Raw genomic sequence first — 22,826 nt, 5'->3', positions numbered from 1 at the left:
TGTAAAACATATTTTAAGATGGGAAAAAAGGATTTATTTGGCGACCGTCATAGCGACCGTCATTTCTTCGGCGAAATAAATTTTGTACGTATGTATATTATGTGTATGTATATGTAAATTGTATAGAAGTATTTAAATTTAAAATAAATGTAAAACCTATTTTTGGATGAGGAAAAAGGATTTTTTTGGCGACCGTCATCGCGACCTTCATCTCTTCGGCGAAATAAATTTTGTACGTATATTTATTATGTGTGTGTATATTATATAAATTGTGTAGAATTGTAAATTTAAAATAAATGTAAAATCTATTTTAGGATGGGGAGAAAGGATTGATTTCGCAACTGTCATCGCGACCGTCATCGCTTCGACGAATTAAATTTTATACGTATGTTATTATAATGTGCGTATAATAATAGTATTATTATTGAAGTGAAAACTTCTTTAAGGACGTTGTGTACTTTTTAGCTGGGAAAAAAGCATTGAATTCGCGACCGTCATTGCGACCGTCATCGCTTCGGCGAAATAAATTTTGTACATATATGTATATTATTATGTGTATGTATATATAAATAGTGTAGAAGCCAACCAACGCGTATATAATATTGGGATACCACCGTTTTTTGGATGGGGATAAAGAATTGATTTCGCGACCGTCATCGTTTAGTCGAAATAAATTTTGTATGTATATATTATCTTCTTCTTCAGCCTGTTTGCATCCACTCCTGGACAAAAGCCTCCATTCTCCATTCTTCTCTGTTTTGTGCTATTTGTTGCCAGTTTCTCCCCATTTTTGCTTTGATGTCGTCTAGCCATCGTTTTTGTGGTCTTTCTCTACTATGACTGTGCTCGCGTGGTTTCCAATGTACAATGTTTCTCGTCCACGTTTCGATGTTTTGTCGTGCCACGTGTTCTACCCAGGTTCGTTTCATTTGCATTTCAATTCTTCCAATTACATATTCCACTTTCGTCCTGCTTCGGACGTCCTCATTTTGTATATGTTCCCTCAGTGATACCCCTAACATAGCTCGTTTGATCGCCCTCTGTGTCGTTCTCAATCTATTGGCTGATACCTCTGTAAGTGTCATCGTCTCCATTCTATAGGTCATAATTGGTAGAATACAACTGTTGAATACCCTTTCCTTTAGATTTATTGGTATCTTTTTGTTCTTCAACACATCACTGAGTCTTGCTTCTGCTGCTTAAGTCATTTGGATTCTTCTAGTTATTTCTGCCGTTTGATTCTGTTTTCCTAATTTGATCGTGTGACCTAGGTATATATATTTTTCGACACTATCGATATCACTTCCGTCTAAGTCGATCGTGATAAATTGATTTGTCATCACTGTTGTTTTATTTGTTTTTGTCCTCTGTCTAACTTCTCTCTCCGTTCTTATTTTGCTTGTTTTTAGACCTTCTGATACATTTATTTGCATAGTTGCATTGTTGTATATGTATATAAAGTAGTATTCTATATCTAGAATCAATCCTTGCGTTATTCGTTCCTTCTAATACAGCCCAGAGTTCTATGAAATCGAATGCCTTATTGTAATCCGCACAGCTGCCAAATGAAGATGTTTATTGTATTTGTTGCACTTTTCGATAAGTTCGTTATTGTCTGTAGGTGTTCTATGGTACTATGTCAACAGGCTGGTAACTATCGAATTTATTTGATAGCCTGTTAGTAATTATTTTGGTAAGCATTCTGTACGGATGTGGCAACAGGCTTATTGGTTTGAAATTTTCGCGTTTGTGGTACCTATTACATATTATTGTAGGTATATTTATATATAAATAGTATAGGACGCACGCATCGTGTGTATATTATAGGTATAGGACTTCTTTTTGGATTGAGAAAAAGCATTGAATTCGCAACCGTCATCGCTACGGCGGGATATTAGTAATTTATATACTATAGGTTGAATTGCGTATATTATAAAGTTTTGTTCCAACTAGCGGTCAAACTAGTCAGAAACTATCAGCGAATAGTCGACCAGCGCGAGTAGAGGGGATAGCACTGATAACTGTATTATGTTCTCGCACTGGTCAACTGTTTGCTGACGATTTCTGACTAGTTTGACTGTTGTTTAACCTGTTGTCGACCTATAAGTTCGAACCAGTGATGTGGGAGTCACTGGTTCGAACGAAGTTATAATGGTAAAAGGAGGGATAAAGTGTGTACCCGAAAGAGTTTGCGAAGCAAGCGCATAAGGCGCCACACGGTCCCTACTCCAATCATTATAAGTGATTAGTGTTTAAAGTATTTTTGAAGTGAAAACTTCTGTAGCGATTTTGTGCACTTTCTGGATGGGAAAAAGCATTGAATTCGTGACCGTCATAGCTTCGCCGAAATAAATTCTGTACGTTTATGTATTATGTGTAGCTATATATAAATAGTATAGGATGCACCCAATGGGTACCTATATAATGTAGGTATATCACTTTTCTTTGGATGGGGAAAAAGCATTGAACTCGCAGATATTAGTAATTTATATACTATAGGTTGTATTGCGTATAAGTTCGACCGAAGTTATAATGGTTGGAGGAGGGATAGAGTGTGTACCCGAAGTGGCTGGCTTCGTAAGAAGTTTTCACTTCTGTCGGCACTCCCACGAGTGCCCTAATTTTTTTTCTTGTTTTTATCCACCTGTTAATATTTTGAATTTTGCATTGTTCGCGTATACTTTTGTTGCTTTGTCTGTCTCTTAATGATATGTCAAAACGGCAAACAGGTGTATGATCTCAAAAAACTTTTGATAGTGTGTAAAAAATGGTTTTTTTAAGGTTGATCTGAACCCCCCCAAAAAAAAATTTGAAGTTCAAAAATTTTGAAAAAATTTGAGAAGGTGTATGTGATTACTAGAAGTATTTTGACAAATTTTGAGCGAACTTCATGTTTTCGTTTTCGAAAAAACTCAAAAATACTCTTTTTTTCCAAGTATAAAGCGGGAAAACCAAACATACAATTTTGTTAATTTTCTTACAGCATAAAGATATAATCCTAAGAAATACTTATGAATTTTTTGAAAATTTTTGATCTTACAGTTTTGCCACAATAGGAAAAAATAATATGTTTTGGCTTATAATAAAGCTACCGGTAAGAAATCGGACAAAATTTTAATAACAACATATATAAAACTGTAAGAGTGGAAAATATTTGCAATAAAATGTTGAATATTTTTTCCTAAACATATGAAAAATCTCGTTAAACAAGAATTATATCTTGAATTGCCGCTGTGAATTTGTGCCGCCATGAAGTGGCTCCATCTACAACATCGGTAATATTTATGTTCGATAGATAGCAGTACCTTCTGCTAGAATCGCGTCAAACAGAACTTTATCCTAGCAGCGTTGCCATATCAATTACTTTGTACAACAAAACGTGTTATTGTATTATAGTTAGTAGGTAATATAATACAGACATAAGCCTACTATAACGTCTATTTATAACGCATCAACCTGACCTTCTGAAATTAATTTAACTACTTTTCTTGAAATATTGTCAGTCCCCTTGGCCGTATTAGATTTTGATATATTTAGGGCCGGTACTTTTTGTCTCGATTAAACCCGAGTTGGCTTTTTAATGTTTTTAAATAACATAAAGTTGTCTTTTTTATTTGTATTTTTTCATGTATCTCTGAAGCTTTGTATTTGACTATATGTATTTTGAATTGGAGCATATAGACAAGGCGGAAACGGCGGGTTCGTTCGGAAAAATATTCCCATGAGATATTTTTGCATAATCACATTCGTGAGACATCCCAGAATAAGGTTCAAGAAGTCGCCCACGTGAAAAGTGGGCCAATTTTTTTTTAACAATTTTTTTTAATCAAATTGCAAAAAATCAATACTTTTGGCCCGGACAAATTTTTTTTAGGTTTTTTGGATCATTTTGGACAAAAAAGGTCTCTTATAATTTTTCTCCAAAGTTGATCTTTTTCGAGTTATAAGCCATCTAAAATTTGAAAAACGCGAAAATGGCCATTTTTAAGACTTAATAACTCGGTTAAAAATTATTATTATGAAAGTCAGAAAGTAACTAAATCAAAGTTTAAAGTCTCCGCTACATGATCCTGAAGAAATATGTGTCATTAATTTACTACTAAGCTGTTATTTTTAATTAATATCAATGAGCGATTAGATCGTATTGACGCGGTTGTAAATGTGAGTGCGAGTAAGATGCACAATTATTGGACTGCTGGAATGGCTTCTCTCTCGCACTCAGCATTTACATACGTCGCACACGTGCATGGCGCTTATTATTATTACTTAAAAATAACAGCTTAGTAATAAAATAATGACAAAAATTTCTTCAGGATCTTGTAGGGGGGACTTTAAACTTTGATTTAGTCATATATTGACTTTCATAATAATAACTTTTAACTTAGTTATTAAGCCTTGAAAATCGCCATTTTTCGTTTTTTTCAATTTTAAATTGCTTATAAGTCGAAAACGATCAACTTTAGAGAAAAATTATAAGAGATCTTTTTCGTCCAGAATGGTCCAAAAAATTAAAGAAAAAATTGTTCGGGCCAAAAATATTGATTTTTGCAATTTGATTAAAAAAAAATTGTTAAAAAAAATTGGCCCACTTTTCACGTGGGCGACTTCTTGAACCTCATTTTGGGATGTCTGACGAATGTGATTATGCAAAAAAATCTCATGGGAATATTTTTCCCTTCGAACCCGCCGTTTTCGCCTTGTCTAATAAATAGTCTACTTTTGTCAAATAGTTTTTCTAATAACTACCATCCATGGTGTTTCTCTTTTGTCGCACTTATGTTTATTAAAGATTTTAATTGAAATCATTATTTTATCTTTAAAATTTTCATTGTTCATTACTTTTTGCATTTGTGGTGAGCTAAATTTAAAGGAAACCAATTGGACGATATTTAAATAGATATGGAGTAAGAGTACCTAAATAAATAACCACTTTTGAAATTAATTCAGGATACGTTAAAAATATTTTCACCTTCATATTAAAAATAAAAAAAGGATCAATATAAAAGAAATAATAACAATCAATTTTAAAAATCTTACATCTATATTGATTTCTTCTATGTACAAAAACAACAGAAATAAATAAATATTAGCGAAGACAAAAGAAAAAATGTGTTGACACTTAATAATATGTTAAATAAACGTATTGATTAGTCTGATGCAAGTACAAGTAGAACTAGAACTGTTATATGGAGCTAATCTGGATCGGTATAAATTAGATGAGAAAGAAAAAAATCTAATAAACAGTTTCTTTGAGAGCAGAAAGAGAAAGAGTATGGAATATTAGAAAATGAAAACGGCGCGGCAGAATAATCATCGATAAAGAAGTAAAAAAGGAAACGCGATAACGATATCTGGAACAATTGTTTTATCTGATAAGACACGAAGAAAAGCCAGAAATTGCTATCAAAACTGTTTCTTTTAGCTGTAACCTTTCTGATGTTTTTGTGTCCAGCATGCCTACTACGATACGGTCTCGGATCAATTCCTCCTTCAGTTGCCCATAATTACAATGTTCTGCTAAGGTATGTTGGCTAGTAATAAATAAGTCAATGGTTTCACCTGGTTTTTGTACTGTAGAATTGAATTTGAAACGTTCATATATAATATTACGTCTAGGGATAAAATATTTGTCAAAAACATTTAGAACTTCCTCGTAAGTATTTGGAATTTTTTGAAATTGTATCAAAATATCTTCGGATTCTTCTCCCATAAGGTACACTAGGATATCTATTTTTTGTTTTTCTGTCTTTTGGAGCTGCCCTGATACCGACATGTAGCGTTCCAGCCTCTTCCTCCATGCAGGCCAAATTGCTGGGGCCAAAAAATTGAATTTTTCCTAGGGTTAACATTCAATGGTGCTGGACTTACTATACCTTGAGTATTTGCATCAGGAGTACACTTGCGATCATAAAAAGCGGGTCACTCGACGAATTATTCAAGTTATGTGTATCGATTTTTCTAAACTTGTTGTCCGATTTGAGTGATTTTTTTAGTATGTTATAGCCTTATTCTCTAACAATATCCCTATAATAATATTGTTGCTAGACAGGTAAATTGTCATTGTATACCGGGTGTAACAGTCATACTGTGTTTATTCCTCAAAGTTCGGAACACCCTGTGGAATGTTTTAGCATAGATAAAATATTGAAATTAAAACTCGATTGTAGCCTTAGGCTTTCTTAACATTTTCTTTTTTGTTTTATTTGTTTTTGTTGAATAATAAAAAAGTTAGGCACGTTAACAACTAACCATGCTCTTCATCAATACAGGGTGTTTCTAAATAAGTGCGACAAACTTTAAGGGGCAATTCTGCATGAAAAATAATGACAGTTTACTTTATAAACATATGTATGTCCGCAAATGTTTAAGTTTTTCTTACAAACTGACGATTTATTTATTGCTCTAAAGCCTGTAGAGATATGCAAATGAAATTTGGTAGGTGTTAAGAGACAGTTATTGTGCATTTTTTGACATACGATTAATAATTCTACATTCACCATTGGCGTGCATACGGGTATAAACATTTTAGATACATCCCGTATGCACGCCAATGGTGGATATAAAATTCTTAGTTGTATGTCAAAAAATACGCCATAACTACCTCTTAACACTCAAATTTCATTTGCATATCTCAACCGGTTTTAGAGCAATAAATAAATCGTCAGTTTGTAAGAAAAAAAACAACACCCCATATCTTGAAACCGAAGAATTTGCAGCCATATACGTTTATAAAGCAAACGGTAATTATTATTTTTTCATGCAGAATTACCCCTTAAAGTTTGTCGCACTTATTTAGAAACACCCTGTATTGATGAAGAACATGGTTAATTGTTAACGTGTCTAACTTTTTTATTAGCCAACATAAACAAATAAAACAAAAAAGAAAATGTTAAAGCCTAAGACTACAATCGAGTTTTAATTTCAATATTTTATCTATGCTAAAACATTCACAGGGTGTTCCGAACTTTGAGGAATAAACACAGTATGATTGTTACACCCAGTATACAATGACAATTTACCTGTCTAGCAACAATATTATTATAGCGATATTGTTAGAGAATAAGGCTATAACATACTAAAAAATCCATCAAATCGGACCAAAGGTTTAAAAAATTCGAGACATCAAACTCGAATAATTCGTCGAGTGACCCGCTTTTTATGATCGCAAGTGTAGTATTAGTAGACATTTTCAGTGTTACTTTATGTCGGGTATGATTTCAACCACAATTGACCACAATGCAGAATATTTTCTTGCCCCTTAACCTTGCTTTGCTACTCTTGGCATGTGCTAGTGGTTAATGGGTAATATAGTTTTATACTTAAAATATACGTGCTGCACTCAACACCGCTGCCACCATGTTTAGTTGGGTTCTTTAATAATGATTATTAAGTACTCTTGATTAAGATATCTTTATTTAGTTTGATCATCTTACATCGCTTGTCCCGGTACCGGTTCCCCGGATCAGACCTAACCTAACTTCATCCTAATCCTTGTTCACCTATATGACATCTATATAGGCAACCAAAGATACACTAACAGAACAAAAACAAAAAATATAGTAAAGCAATGTGGATTGTTTGTGTGCTTGGAAAAAGGTTATCGGTATTCAGCCCGAGAATATACACCTCTAGAGACAGCCAAATCCATAAAAACATGTAGCTTGTTAAGTGAATGTCCCTAAAGAAAACAATAACTTCTTCTTTAGCCTGTTTGCATCCACTCCTGGACAAAGGCCTCCCATGAGTTTTCCACTCTTCTCTGTTTTGTGCTCTTTGGTACCAGTTTCTCCCCACTTTTGCTTTGAAGTCATCTAACCATCGTTTTTGTGGTCTTCCTCTGCTAGTACTATGCTCGCGTGGTCTCCAATGTACAATGTTCTCGTCCACCTTTCTTTGTTTTGCCGTGCCACGTGTCCTATCCAGTTCCATTTCATTTGCGCAATTCTTCCAGTTACATATTCCACCTTCGTCCTGTTTCGTACGTCCCATTTCAAATATGTTCTCTCAGAGATACTCCTAACATAGCTCGTTCGATGGCCCTCTGTGTTCTGAATCTATTGGCTGATAACCCTGTAAGTGTCATGGTATCCACTCCATCAGTCATAACTGGTAGAATACAACTGTTGAATACCCTTTTTTCTAGGTTTATTGGTATCTTTTTGTTTTTCAACACATCACTGAGTCTTGCAACTGCTGCCCAAGTAATTCGGATTCTTCTAGTTATCTCTGCCGTTTGATTCTGTTTGCCTAGCTTGATCGTGTGTCTCTTCGACACTTTCGATCTGACTTCCATCTAAGTCGATTCTGATATTTTGATTTGTCATCACTTTTGTTTTATTTAAATTTATTTTTAAACCGCTTTTCTTCTCAGATTCCTGTTTAAGCATCTTTAGTATGTAGATTAGTTCTTCTGTATTGTTGCTTATGAGCACTATGTCATCGGCAAATCTTAGATGACTTAAAAATTTAAGTGACAATTTAACTTTTTCTTCTAAGACATAAGGCATCTTATGCATCTTCTAATTCAATAGTAAATAATTCTATATTCTATATCTGGAATCAATCCTTGCGTTATTCATTCCGTCTAATACGGCCCAGAGTTCTATGGAATCGAATGCCCTATTGTAATCAACAAATGCTGAATGAAGAGGTTCATTGTATTCGTTACACTTTTCGAGAAATGTCCTTATTGTCTGTAGGAGTAGGTGTTCTACGGTACTATAACCTTTGCGATATCCCGCTTGTTCAACAGGCTGGTAACTATCGAATTTATCTGATAGTCTGTTGGTCATTATTGTGGTAAGCAGTTTGTACGGATGTGGTAACAGACTTATTGGTCTGTAATTTTCGAGTTTGTGTTTGCCTCCTTTATTTTGTAGTAGAAGTAGCTGCGCATTTTGCCAAGTGGTTGGAATAGCAATATCAAAGAGGCACTTCTTCATTGGGATTTTAACTGCTTCCAAGATAGTTTGACCTCCATCTCTAATCATCTCTTTTGTTATTCCGTCGTCTTTATATTTTCCATTTTTCATTTGATTTAAGGCATTTATAACTTCCTCGTTAGTAATAAACCATACCATAATAATAACTTTAGTAATAAACTATACTCAGAAATAATGCTGAGTACCGCAAGACACTCAAGATATGATCCAGAAAACAACACAGCCCATCAGTGTCTGGATACATTAAAACAAAAACTCTCCGTTTATTCAGGGCGAATAAGGAGGTACAAAGTTAGTAACAACCGCAAAAGCGACAATGCTCTTTTTGAGAGTTCTGAGAAGGCGTTCTATCGAAAACTCAATTCCACTGTAGAACGTGTCGATAAGACTTACCCAAGCCAAGAAGAAATTCATGAGTTTTGGGGAAATCAACTTTCCACACCAGCTGCTCTTAACAACAATGCTGGATGGATAGAAGATACGACACAGAACTGCCAACACTACATTACTACCCTTTACGAACCCTTCACTACTGAAGAAGTCTCAAATATCATCAAAGAGCTTCATAACTGGAAATCTCCTGGACAAGATGGAGTTCAAAACTTTTGGCTCAAGAAGTTTTGGAGTGTTCATGAATGCTTATCATCATTAATTAATCATGTTATTTCTAATCCGCAGGATATACCAGCATTCCTAACTCAGGGTACCACTTATTTAATACCGAAGGATCAAAATAACACCCAAGATCCAGCCAAATACCGCCCAATTACTTGTCTTCCAACTTTGTATAAATTGGTCACATCCTGTGTAGCCCGGCGTATCTACCAACACTGTGCTCTGAACAATATCATAGAACCTCAACAGAAAGGATGCGCTAAGGGTTCCATGGGATGCAAAGAACAACTCATCATCGACTCAGTCATTTCTAACCAGGCATATTCCAAAAAGAGGAATCTTTTTACTGCCTTCATTGATTACAAGAAGGCCTTTGATTCAGTGCCGCATGAATGGCTTATAGATATATTGAGAATATACAGGGTGTCCCGAAAAGATTGGTCATAAATTATACCACAGATTCTGAGGTCAAAAATAGGTTGATTAAACCTCACTTACCTATATACAATAGTGCACACAAAAAAAGTTACAGCCCTTTAAAGTTACAAAATGAAAATCGATTTTTTTTAATATATCGAAAACTTCTAGAGGTTTTTTATTGAAAATGGACATGAGGAATCTTTATGGTAGCAGCATCTTAAAAAAAAATTATAGTGAAATTTGTGTACCCCATAAAAATTTTATGGGGGTTTTGTTCCCTTAAACCCCCCCAAACTTTTATGTACGTTCCATTTAAATTATTATTGTGGCACCATTAGTTAAACACAATATTTTTAAAACTTTTTTGCCTCTTAGTACTTTTTTCATAAGGCAGTGTTTATCGAGATATTTTGAATATTTGTCGAATCCACCACCTATTTGTATATGGTTAAGTATGATTATAGACACTTGTTAATAATCTGAAAATTTATTTATAACTTAAATTTTTTGGTATATTTTGAAAAAGAAGCCACATCTCGATAAAAGTTGACTTATCAAAAAAAGACTAAGAGACAAAAAAGTTTTAAAAAGACTGTGTTTAACTAATGGTACCACAATAATAGTTTAATTGGAACGTACACACACATTTGGGGGGTTTAAAGGAACAAAACCCCCATAAATTTTTTATGTAAATATAGTAAAAAAATAGCCGCATCTCGATAAAACTGACTTATCGAAAAAATACTAATAGGCAAAAAAGTTTTAAAAACGTTGTGTTCAACTAATTGTACCACAATAATGAATTAATTGGAACGTACACAAAAGTTTGGGGGGGTTCAAGGGAACAAAATCCCCATAAATTTTTTATGGGGTGGAAAAATTTCACTATAATTTGGTTTTAAGGTGGGCCTGTCATAAGAATGATACATGCCCGTTTTCAATAAAAAATCTTTGAGAGTTTTCGACATATTGAAAAAAATCGATTTTCATTTTGTAACTTCAAAGGGCTGTAACTTTTTTTATGAGCACATTTGTACTAAGGTAAGTTAAGTTCAACCGAACTATTTTTGACCCCAGAATGTGTGGTATGATTTATGACCATTCTTTTCGGGACACCCTGTATAAAGTCGATGATAATATAGTGACCTTTTTAGAGCATATAATGACAGAGTGGAAAACTAGAATTCACCTTCAAATACCTGGTGAAATTAACATCGAAACTGAAAATATCGCAATCAGCCGGGGCCTGTTTCAAGGAGATTCGTTGAGTCCTCTGTGGTTCTGTCTAGCTATGAACCCACTATCTCAGCTATTGAACTCCACAGACGCAGGTTTTAGCATCAAAAATAACAACAATGTGGTGGCGAAGCTTAATCATTTATTGTACATGGATGATTTGAAATTAATGGCTTCCACTCGAAACCAACTCGATGAGATGCTAAAAACTGTAGAAACTTTTTCTAATGATATTAGTATGCACTTCGGACTAGACAAGTGCCGTATTTTAAATATAGTCAGAGGAAAAGTACAGCCCGGAGGATTCGATATGCAAAATGGCCAGAACATCGAGGCCATGGGTGAAAACGATATGTATAAATATCTTGGAGTAAAGCAAGCGCGGAAAATTGACCATAAACAAATGAAAACAGAGATAACTACAGAGTTTATACGAAGGGTAAAACAGCTGCTTCGCTCACAACTTAACAGTAGAAATTTGTTTAAGGCACTAAACACCTACGCATGTTCCGCGCTTAGCTATTCGTTTGGCATTGTTAAGTGGACAAAAACGGACATAGAGAATCTTCAGCGAAAAGTAAGAACACACCTCACAAAGGCACAAAAACACCATCCTAAAAGTGCAGTAGAAAGAACAACATTACCACGGAATCTAGGAGGAAGAGGACTTATGGATATAGGTGAGCAATTAGATAAACAAATTGCTAATTTAAGAAATTATTTTCAGTTGCAAGCTGAGACATCTACTTTACATCGCGCTATTTGCGCAGTAGATGACACAACACCGATCAAACTGAGGGAACCAGAAATACGCATAAACCACCTCACTAAAGACGAAAAAATGCTCACCTGGATGGGTAAACCTCTGCACGGGCGACATCCCAATGAGGTCAGCCAAGACTATGTCGACAATACAGCGTCGAACTATTGGTTGACATCAGGAAAGATGTTCTCTGAAACGGAGGGTTCATTACTGGCCATTCAGGATCAGGTTATACCAACCAGAAATTACCTGAAATATATCGTCAAAGACCCTCAGGTTCAAAACGACAGATGCCGATATGGATGTCAAGCCCAAGAAACCATCCAACATATTACAGGGGGCTGCCAGGCATTTTCTGCAACTGAATACAAGGAACGGCATGATGCAGTGGGAAAAATCCTTCATCAGGAGATAGCTTTCAAGCTGGGACTTCTCCAAACGGACCATCTCCCGTATTATCAATACGTCCCTGAGAGTATGCTTGAGGATGGCAACTACAAGCTATACTGGGACCGCACTGTGCTCACAGACCAAACAGTGGCACATAATAGACCAGATCTTGTACTAGTTAATAAATTAACAAAACAAACAACACTAATTGATGTGGCGATACCTAACAACAATAATCTACGTAGTAAATTTACTGAAAAGATCGCCAAGTACAGAGATCTGGAAATTCAAATACGAAGGCAATGGAGAATGCAAAGTACCCAGATGATACCGATTATCATGTCTACTACTGGAGTCATTCCGAAGACCCTCCTCGAAAGCATCAAAAAGCTGGGTCTGAATGAACATCTTTATAAGACCATGCAGAAAGCTGCACTACTCGCGACGGCCAGAAGTGTACGAAAATTTTTGGGAGATACACCTGCATTCCAAGTCACCTAGGGCTCGATAACACGGAAAGAGTCCCACCAGAGCTCAATCCTTTTGATACCGTAGGTATCTGGGATGAGTCAATTTTCCCCTTAGAGGGAGTGTGAGCCGTATGGCTAAATCTGAACTATACCATTTATACTACAGCCAACGATCAAATGTGTAATTTGGAGAAGTGTCAGAAGAAATGGAGATAAGGAGAGGGGCCAGGCAAGGTTACATACTGTCGCCGTTATTGTTTAGTTCTTATTCTGAAGAAATCACACAAGAAGCTTTGGTAAACGAGACAGTCGGCATAAAAGTGAATGGAAATTTAATTAATAACATTAGGTATACCGACGATACAGTCATAATATCAGACAACTTGGAAGACTTAGAAAGAATAATGAACAAAATATTAAGATATATGTAATGGAGAATACGGACTCTCCCTTAAATAATGAACAAAATATTAAGATATATGTAATGGAGAATACGGACTCTCCCTTAACCTCAAAAAACCAAAATTTATGAAAAATAGCAATAACAACAACATAAATGAAATATTAACGGTAGGCGGCCAGCAGTCTGAGAGAGTAAAAAAATATACTTACTTGGGAACGATAATCACAGAAAATAACGATTAGACTGCAGAAATAAGAGAGAGAATTGAAAAAGCACGTGCCAACTTCGTGAAAATGAAAAAGATTTTATGCAGCAAAGATCTGATATTGGCCCTCAAAATAAGGCTAATTAAATGTTATGTACACAGTGTGCTTTACTATGGAACTGAATCATGGACATTAAATCGAAATGCAATAAATCGACGGTTCTCTTAGCAAGACAGAGACGAACTAGTTTTGGTGTTAGTGAAATAGTTTTCAGTATTTTTTTCTGTTAAGTCATTTTTAATATCTTTATTATAACCTTTTTTGTCTTATTCTGAGGTATCTCATGAAACTGATTACGCAAAAAGATCTCATGGGAATATTTTTCCCAAGAAACGCGAGGTTTTCGCCTTGCTTAAACATATTTTGCGGAATTTAAAATCAAAATCCTATTATTACATCTACAGATGCATATAAAATATGATACATCCATGGCCGTCGTCCACATGTTTACAAAAAACATATTGTTTCCATAATATATAAGCGCTAAAACAAATTTAGCAATTTCCCTATTCTACTTTGCAAAATTCATATAGTATCACAACACTTGATTATACATTTGAGGCATTCGCACTGTCCGTCAACGTGTTAAAAGGTTTATGTGTATAAACAAAATTTGTGCAATGTAATACACTTTTACATGATTTGTCGAGAGTGAATGGAAGAGGTCGTAAAATTTTATTACCATCTTTCAGTGTCAGTGTGAGATAAGATGAATTCCTTACAAACTCGAATATTTAGTTACGGAGAAACATAATATGTAATTAGTCTATGTTATGAGGCCGCTCCCGTCTGAAAAAAAATTCTGATTTGGTTTCTTTGCGGATTCCTATTCAAAAATGTCCCCTTTAAATAAATCAGAAGAGTGCCAGCGAAATTTTTGGGCAAAAATTGTTAAAAAAAATGTTTCTAAACAAATTCACAAGATTACCATTTTTTGTCCAGGAAAATATTTTTTCTTGTTTTTTTTTGGTCATTCTAAGCAAGAAAAATATCTTTTCATTTTTTCAAAAGTTGATAGTTTTCGAGTTAGAGGTGAACTAAAATCTGAAAAATGCGAAGATAGACATTTTCGAGGCGTAAAAACTCATATTTAAATTATTAAATTTAAGGTTGGCAAGTCCTTAAAGTGAAGTTTAAACATTCATTTTTGAAATTCTGAGTAGTAATCGGGTCTAACTTCAATTTAGACCGTTGTTTTTTAATTGTTAATTATGCGCGTCCATCCGATTTTAATGCCAATGCAGCAGGCTCTATTTCAACAATCTCCTATTTTGCCCTGCAATTAGGTAATTCTTTAGGTTTTTGGCTTCTTCTAAACAAAAAAGATATCTTCTCATTTTTCTGAGAAGTTAACAGTTTTCGAGTTACGAGGGATTTAAAATCTGAAAATTGCGAGAATACACGTCGCTTGCTGAGAACATTAGTGACGTAACTTCAAAAACGTAGTTTGTAGCGCCTTAACTGTATCATGTATGGATATTGCACGTAGAATATAATATGTTTTAATGTAATACCGCCACATGTTGCGAGTGCTAGGGGTATTTTACAGAAAAGAGAATTCCTTGATGGATCATTAACCTTAGCTTAGATGTATAGATACTACAAAGAGTAACGAGAAGAAAAGCAGTTGCCATCTGTCAAAAGATGTACATATGAAATATTTTTTAACACAGAATGTAATATTTCTTTTTTTAAACCGACGAAAGATCACTGCGCAACTTATGAGGTGTATAAACAATGCAATCAAGAAGAAAAATAAAAAGGCCAAGAACAATACACACGTCACATTCGTAGTAAAGAAAGAAGCCGAGAAGAAAAAGCAAAAAATATTACAAATCCTACATAAAAAATAATAAACTCCTAGTAGCTTGCTACGATTTGCAAGCAGTATTACCTACACATTGCGGAGATATTTCTACATTTTTTTATAAGTCCTGTCTCAATTGCTTTAATTTTACGATTTTCGAAGTAGCATCGCAAACAGTTCCTGCTGTTTTCGGCACGAGGCCATTGCTATGCGAGGAGCAAATTAAATTGCAACATGCCTCTCTAGCTATCTATCTACTTTACCTGCAGGAAAAGATATTATTTTTTATTCCGACAACTGCGTTGGCAAGAATAAGAATAAGGCGGTTTTGGTGGTACTTATGTACTTATATGCAGTTACGCATGCTGAAATAAATAACATTACTCACAAATTTTTAACTGTTGGGTCATACCCAAAATGAGGGTGATTCGATGCATGCAGTAATCGAGAAAGCAAAAACACAGTTTAACTCAATTCATGTCAGTGGCCACCTCTAATAAGTGCTGCAAAAAGAAAAACGGTAGGCCCTATAAAGGGAATGAAATGGACGCTGAAGACTTTTTTGACAAGTACCTTTCAAAAATTTTTGGGCAAAAATTCACCAAAAATTCGGATAACGAGAAAGTAATATGGAATAATATACAAATTCTTAAAGTAGAAAAGTGTTTTCCTACAAATTTTTTTTACAAAGTTAACTTTGACTATACTACCTATAAAACTATTGACCTTTCTACTCGTCGTTTTTCTAATAATAATAATATTTTAGAGCAATATAACTCAAAACCAGCCTACGAAAAGCCTCCTACTGTAGGAGAGAAAACAAAAGAGCATTTACTGGAATTATGCAAAAAAAATCTTATTGCAAATGTACATCAATCATTTTATTTCAATTTGTTGAGTTAATTTCACTTTGTTGTGATTTATAATATACAATAATTATAATTATTAGATAAATTTATCTAGTAAACTACCATTTATAACTTTGTCTGGTTTTTCATTGTTAATCTGTATAATCGTAGCAGTTATGGTTGATGAGTTATTTAAAAATATAATGCAATACCGCCATATCTTACAAATATTTATAATGGTTAAATATTGCTTGTTTTTCAATAAAGATATCCATTCGTGTGCTATTGAATTACTAATATTCTAATATTCAATTACTTGTCTTAAAATATCTATTTTGTAGAAGAAGAAAACCGCAGTTGTATCGGTATTGAATGGGATGTGCGATATATTAATATAAATGTGAGCTTTTAAGCTTCGAAAATGCGTATTATCGCATTTTTCAGATTTTAAATCGCCCCTAACTCGAAAACTATCAACTTTTGAGAAAAATGACAAGAACCTTTCTTGTTTAGAATGACCCAAAAAACCTAAAAAAATATTTGCCGGAGCAAAAAATGGTGATCGTTTGAATTTCTTTAAAAAATTGTTTAAACAATTTCTGGCCAAAAATTTCGCACTCAGATTTCCTTAAAGGGGACATTTTTGAATAGGAATCCGCAAAGAAACCGAAACATAATTTTCTTTCAGACGGGAGCGGCCTCACAACATGGACTAAATGTTTCTTGCTATTAACATTGTTATTAGGCGTTGGTAAAATTACTGTTTAAACAATTTGGCATCATAGCCAATTGAGCCGATGGGTGTAACGATAAAAAAGTGTTCAGGTTTCTACATATTACTGAGTCATCATGTAGAAATCTACAATTAAGTTGAAAATGTTACCACAATGGCATGCTACAGTAGAGCCATCTCTAGGATCAGAAACAAATTAATTAAGGGTTCATATCAACCTTAAACACTATCAAAAGTTTTTTGAGAGCATACATCTGTTTGCCGTTTTGACCTACTTGTAAATGTGTACAAGTCTTAGAGTCTTTTCCAACTTTATTTCGATATTGTTGATTATTTGTTATTTCGTCTTTCTTGTATCGGTCCTAGTCTCCTCTGCATATATTAGGATTGGTCTTACAGTTGTCTTGTATACTTACATTTTGCTTTACGTGGTCAGATATTTGTTTCTCCATATATGATTTCTCGGAGGCAACCACTTACTCTTGGTGCTTTTGATGCTTGCCTTGTGGTCTCTGTTCTTATATTCCTGTCATTAGTGATCTCTACTCCTAGGTAATTGAACTTCACTACTTTGCAGTCAATGCCTACAATTTTGCCGACTATTTCTAGTTTGCATCTACGCGGCTCTTTACTGATCACTATACATTTTTAGTTTTTTCTACTGATATTCTCATATTAAGTTTGTTTGCTGTGATATTGAAGGTGTGGAGTTGCCTTTGTAGGTCATCCTCGTTATCAGCAATTAGCACTGCATCATCGGCATGGCATACTATCGTGATATTATGTGCTCCCATGTGGTATCCATGTCGTTTTTTTACTTCGTGAATTATTACTACTAATACTGATAAATATCATCTCGCCCAAAAGTTTACATGATTCACATTTGTCTGCAAAAGGGCAAGTTTTATTAAGTATGTTTTACTCAGATGAATCTAGATAATAGTTGTTAGGTATAGGTACTTAAATAAAACTATAAAACTTTACAAACAGCACTATAGAAGCACTAAAGAAGAAGCAGTACTATATCCAAAAAGACTACTTCTATTTCAAGAACAGATATTATGAAGCAATAAGCACTGATATACTGATATTGAATTATTTGCTCTAAAAACAATGTCTTTTTGAATTAAGTAACGCAAATTTGAATAAATAAAGCTATTCTAAAAAACGTATTACCTCTATCTACAAACAACAGTCACGTTTTTTGCAACACGTCAATTACTATGTCAGTAGGCAACTTGGGACACATCAAAACTAGAGCAAGAATCTCGATAATTTGATTAAACAAATTAAGCTAATTGTAATTTGGTAAAAATGAGGATGTAAATCGTTTCTCGGCGCCCAATTAGTTACATTAAATTGAAATTATTAAAAATTTAATAGGAAATTTAATAACCATTAATGAACAAGGGCTTTATAATAAGTTTTGAACAGAAGATGTTCTCAGAGTTTAATAATAGGTAGCTCCACCAGTGTCGTATTCGCCCCAAACACACTGATAAAAGATAAAAGATATTGTCACTTACAGGACTTTTTGAACTATTGTTTTTGATATTTGAATACACGGAGACTCAGTAAAGTAATTAATTACTATTAGTTGCAAACATTTCTAAATAAACGTTAAAGGAAACAAAACAAATCATCATCATCATTAACCTGTACGCGTCCTATGCTGGACATGGGTCTCCCACAGCTCTTTCCATCTGTCTCTGTTTTGTGCGGCTTGCATCCAGGGGTCGTATTATCGAATTCAATCGAATATTTTCGCATACGAGTTAACTCGAATAAAAAATTTCGTATACGAACGTGAATGTGTATTTTTGAACATCCTTCGAAATGTTATACGTATACGAGAAAAATTTGCACCGGCAACACTGCAAATTCGAATAACATTCAACTTATTTGTCATCTAAAGAGTCACAATGTTGCCATATTTTTTTGTCTATTTCTTGTATAATTTCAATCAATGGTATAACCACAGTATTAAAAACAAATAATGTTATATTTGTTATATATACTGGGGTATAATGTACAAGCAAAAGATTGTATAAGAACGTTTAATATACAGGGTGTCCCGAAAAGATTGGTTATAAATTATACCACACATTCTGGGGTCAAAAATAGTTTGATTGAACCTAACTTACCTTAGTACAAATGTGCTCATAAAAAAAGTTACATCCCTTTGAAGTTACAAAATGAAAATCGATTTTTTTCAATATATCGAAAACTATTAGAGATTTTTTATTGAAAATAGACATGTATCATTCTTATGGCAGGAACATGTTAAAACAACATTATAGTTAAATTTGTCCAACCCATAACAGTTTTATGGGGGTTTTGTTCCCTTAAACCCCCCCAAACTTTTGTGTACGTTCCAATTAATTCATTATTGTGGTATCATTAGTTAATCACAACGTTTTTAAAACTTTTTTGTCTCCTAATATTTTTTCGATAAGCCATTTTTTATCGAGATGCGCCTTATTTTTTAATATATTTACATAAAAATTTTATGGGGGTTTTGTTCCTTTAAACCCCCCAAATGTTTGTGTACGTTCCAATTAAACTATTATTTTGGCACCATTAAGTTTTATCGAGATGTGTATCGAGAATTACAAATAAATTTTCAGATTATTAACAGGTCTCTATAATCGTACTTAACCATATATACAAATGTGTGGTGGATTCGACAAATATTCAAAATATCTCGATAAACAGTGGCTTATCGAAAAAGTACTAGGAGGCAAAAATTATTTAAAAACATTGTGTTTCGCTAATGGTGCCACAATAATAATTTAATTGGAACATACACAAAAGTTGGGGGGGGGGGGGGTTTAAGGGAACAAAACCCCCATAAAATTTTTATGGGTTGGACAAATTTAACTATAATGTTGTTTTAACATGTCCCTGCCATAAGAATACCACATGTCCATTTTCAATAAAAAATCTCTAAGAGTTTTTGATACATGAAAAAAAATCGATTTACATTTTGTAATTTCAAAGGGCTGTAACTCTTTTTGTGTACACTATTGTATATAGGTAAGTGAGGTTCAATCAACCTATTTTTGACCCCAGAATCTGTGGTATAATTTATGACCAATCTTTTCGGGACACCCTGTATAAAGATAACGACTTATTATAGTCTGAACAAATTATAAGAAAAGGCCATTTTTGGGAAAAGTTATCTACGCCCGGTTTTATAATCAGTTAAAGTTTACTTTAAATTTTAAGTTGGTAAGTTGATCAATGCAATTCATATAGGTAAATGTCAACTTTAAAGTGAACTTTAGTTAATGTTGACTTTAAGTTGATTATGAAACCGGGCGTTAGCAGTTATTTTAAGTGTAGGTAATCGCATCTTAAGATTGCATAGGAATATTAGTAATATCGATTTGCAAAGTCCGCAGAAAGTATGCTATTTTGTTTAATATTATTTTTGTATCCAGTATTTACACTGATATTTTACTATTTACTTTTCAAAACTTTACTTCGAAGCGATTTTTTAAATGCACCTTTATGTAATGTGATAGTATGAAAAAGAATGTGTGTGTACTTTGTACGCACGTAAGAAGTTATACTTCTATTATATGATTATAAACGAAATTAATATACTTTTTATTTATATTTTATTTAAATATTAAACTAATTTATACTTACTACTTCTCAAACATTTTTATTAAAGCAGTGCCAAAAATTAAAATAATAAAAAAATAACACACACACAAACACATTAAAAATGCCACAAATGATTTCTGAACATTAATTGTCGGAAAATTTTTTAACTAAGTACGTATTTTCTGAAAATAAAATTATATAATAAATATACTTACAATCATAAAATGTATAAAAAAAAATAAAAAAATAAAAGTTTCTATTGGGATTCGAACCAACTTACCACGAGGCTGGTATTTGCGTTGTATTGGGGTTCACTCGCATTAAAAGCTTCGCCACAGAGACAGTTTGTCATTATGTGCGAAGATCGACTAACTAAACGGATTAAACTTTTGACATTTTTAACTTATGCAAATCAAATTATTTTGATTTTGAATTGAAATGATTTAGAATTGAAAAAATACAACAAAACATAGAGTAAGAAAACAATATATTAGGTGAATATTGATAGAAATTTTGATGGTAATCAAATTATGTAAATAAAAGTATTACATACTACTTATGTATTTTGGTAGGTTCAAATAGGTAGGTATCGGAGCCCGTATAACGACTAATAAATTTCGCAATCACTTGCATCGTGCAAAGTGGCTATGTTCAAATATCATAACAAAATTTGATCAACTATTTATAAAACACGTACCAGTGTAAGATTCTTTAGCTTTGAATAAGCGAAATCTGCGGCACTCATACTAGTCACAGTTTGATGGGCTTTCACATTGGCATGCAACAATCATCTCTTCTATGTAAATAAGTCCAAAAATATAATATGAAAACTATTTAAAAAGGCAGTATAACCATTAACTAACTTTTTGTTTGTTGTTTCTCTTCCTACAAATTTTAAAACGCAACAACCATACATTATAACCAAACCACAGTCCCACAGCTGTGCCACAGCTGCCATATTGGATAATTTTTGTCATGTCATTTGAACATCCAATCAGAACAAAGTTATAATGCGCATGCGCCCGGTCGCTAGGTTTTCCCATATAAAAATTCACCGTCATTATGCCCGTAAAGAAGTATAACTTCAAAAATTGAGTATATGGCAACGGTGTCATATGTCAAGTTTGGAGCTTAGATCCAATGCTAAAATGCATACATAAAGTTAGGTTAGGTTATAATTTCATGACATAATCGTACAATATGTTCTTTCTTTGTATTAAACAATTATTTAAACCAGCCATTGAAAATAAATTTCAATGAAAAAATATTGTATACAACAACACAGTTAACACTATTATCGGCTAAAACTATCATGACAACTGAAATGACCTTGAAATGACATCAATGATTCGTATACGAGCATCACGATTTGAATGGTTCATATCCATTCGAGTCGTCGTATACGAAAAAATTCGTATACAAAGTATTCGAAAATACAAGACACCTTCTAATTTCGTATGCGAAATATATGCTCGAATGAATTCGAAAATAGTACCCCAGTTACCGATAACATGCTTCAGATCGTCGGCCCATCTGGTCGGTGGGCGTCCTCTGCTCCGTAGTGCTTCTTCTTATGGCCCCCATTCGACAATACGTTTTGCCCATCGGTTGTATGACAATCTGGCGACGTGTCCTGCTCATTTCCACTTTAGCAATGCGATTTTTTCAACAGCTTCTGTTGTTTTTGTTCTAAGACGATATCTTCATTTGGGATTCGGTCTCTCAGGGAGACGCCCAACATCTGGCGCTCCATAGCCCTCTGAGTTACGCGAATCACCACCTTTGTTGTGAGTGTTAAGGTTTCGGCTCCATAAGTGAAGAAAGGCAATACACACTGGTCAAAGATTTTCCTTTTTAGGCATATGGATAAGTGCGATTTAAATACGATTTAATAATAATAATTCAAACAAAACAAGGTATGAACAAAATTCTTAAACTATTTTAAATACTAGTATGATACAGAATAAGACTCGATTTATATCAGTCAGAAGAACGAGCAGGATTTAGATCAGGCCACAGAACAAACGACCATCTGCAGTTCCTTAAAACTCTATTCGAGAAGTCTAGCAAAAAGAACAGACAACTTGTTGGTATTTTAAAAGCATTTGACACAGTTGCAACAATAGCTATCTTCGTTTCTATGGCAAAACCCATATGCCATAGGTCCATATGGGTTTAAATATGGCTTTGTATACCACTAATTTATTTTCAATTGATAGTCTTGAATGTCTGCCCAGAATCCAGTACATTTGTTGAAGTGTGAGTCCAAGTTGCTTTCTTTTGGTGAAGATGTGTTTTCTTCATGTTAGTATTTTATCTAG

The 22,826-nt window shown here is 33.9% G+C and overlaps 1 protein-coding gene across 1 annotated transcript in view; it reads right to left on the bottom strand.

The window, feature by feature from the left end:
* The window catches only part of LOC126890739 (beta-alanine transporter), a 161,388-nt gene extending 143,217 nt beyond the window's left edge, over positions 1-18,171 (bottom strand). The window contains exon 1 of the mRNA XM_050659910.1: positions 18,070-18,171. The gene's annotated coding sequence lies outside the window, so the exon portion shown is untranslated. The remainder of the gene's footprint in view (positions 1-18,069) is intronic.
* Between the last annotated feature and the right edge of the window lie 4,655 nt (positions 18,172-22,826).

Source organism: Diabrotica virgifera, chromosome 8 (genome assembly GCF_917563875.1).
Source record: "Diabrotica virgifera virgifera chromosome 8, PGI_DIABVI_V3a".
Lineage (NCBI taxonomy): Eukaryota > Metazoa > Arthropoda > Insecta > Coleoptera > Chrysomelidae > Diabrotica > Diabrotica virgifera.
Note: the sequence above shows the minus strand (reverse complement) of the source record. Positions and strands in the feature narration are given on the sequence as shown.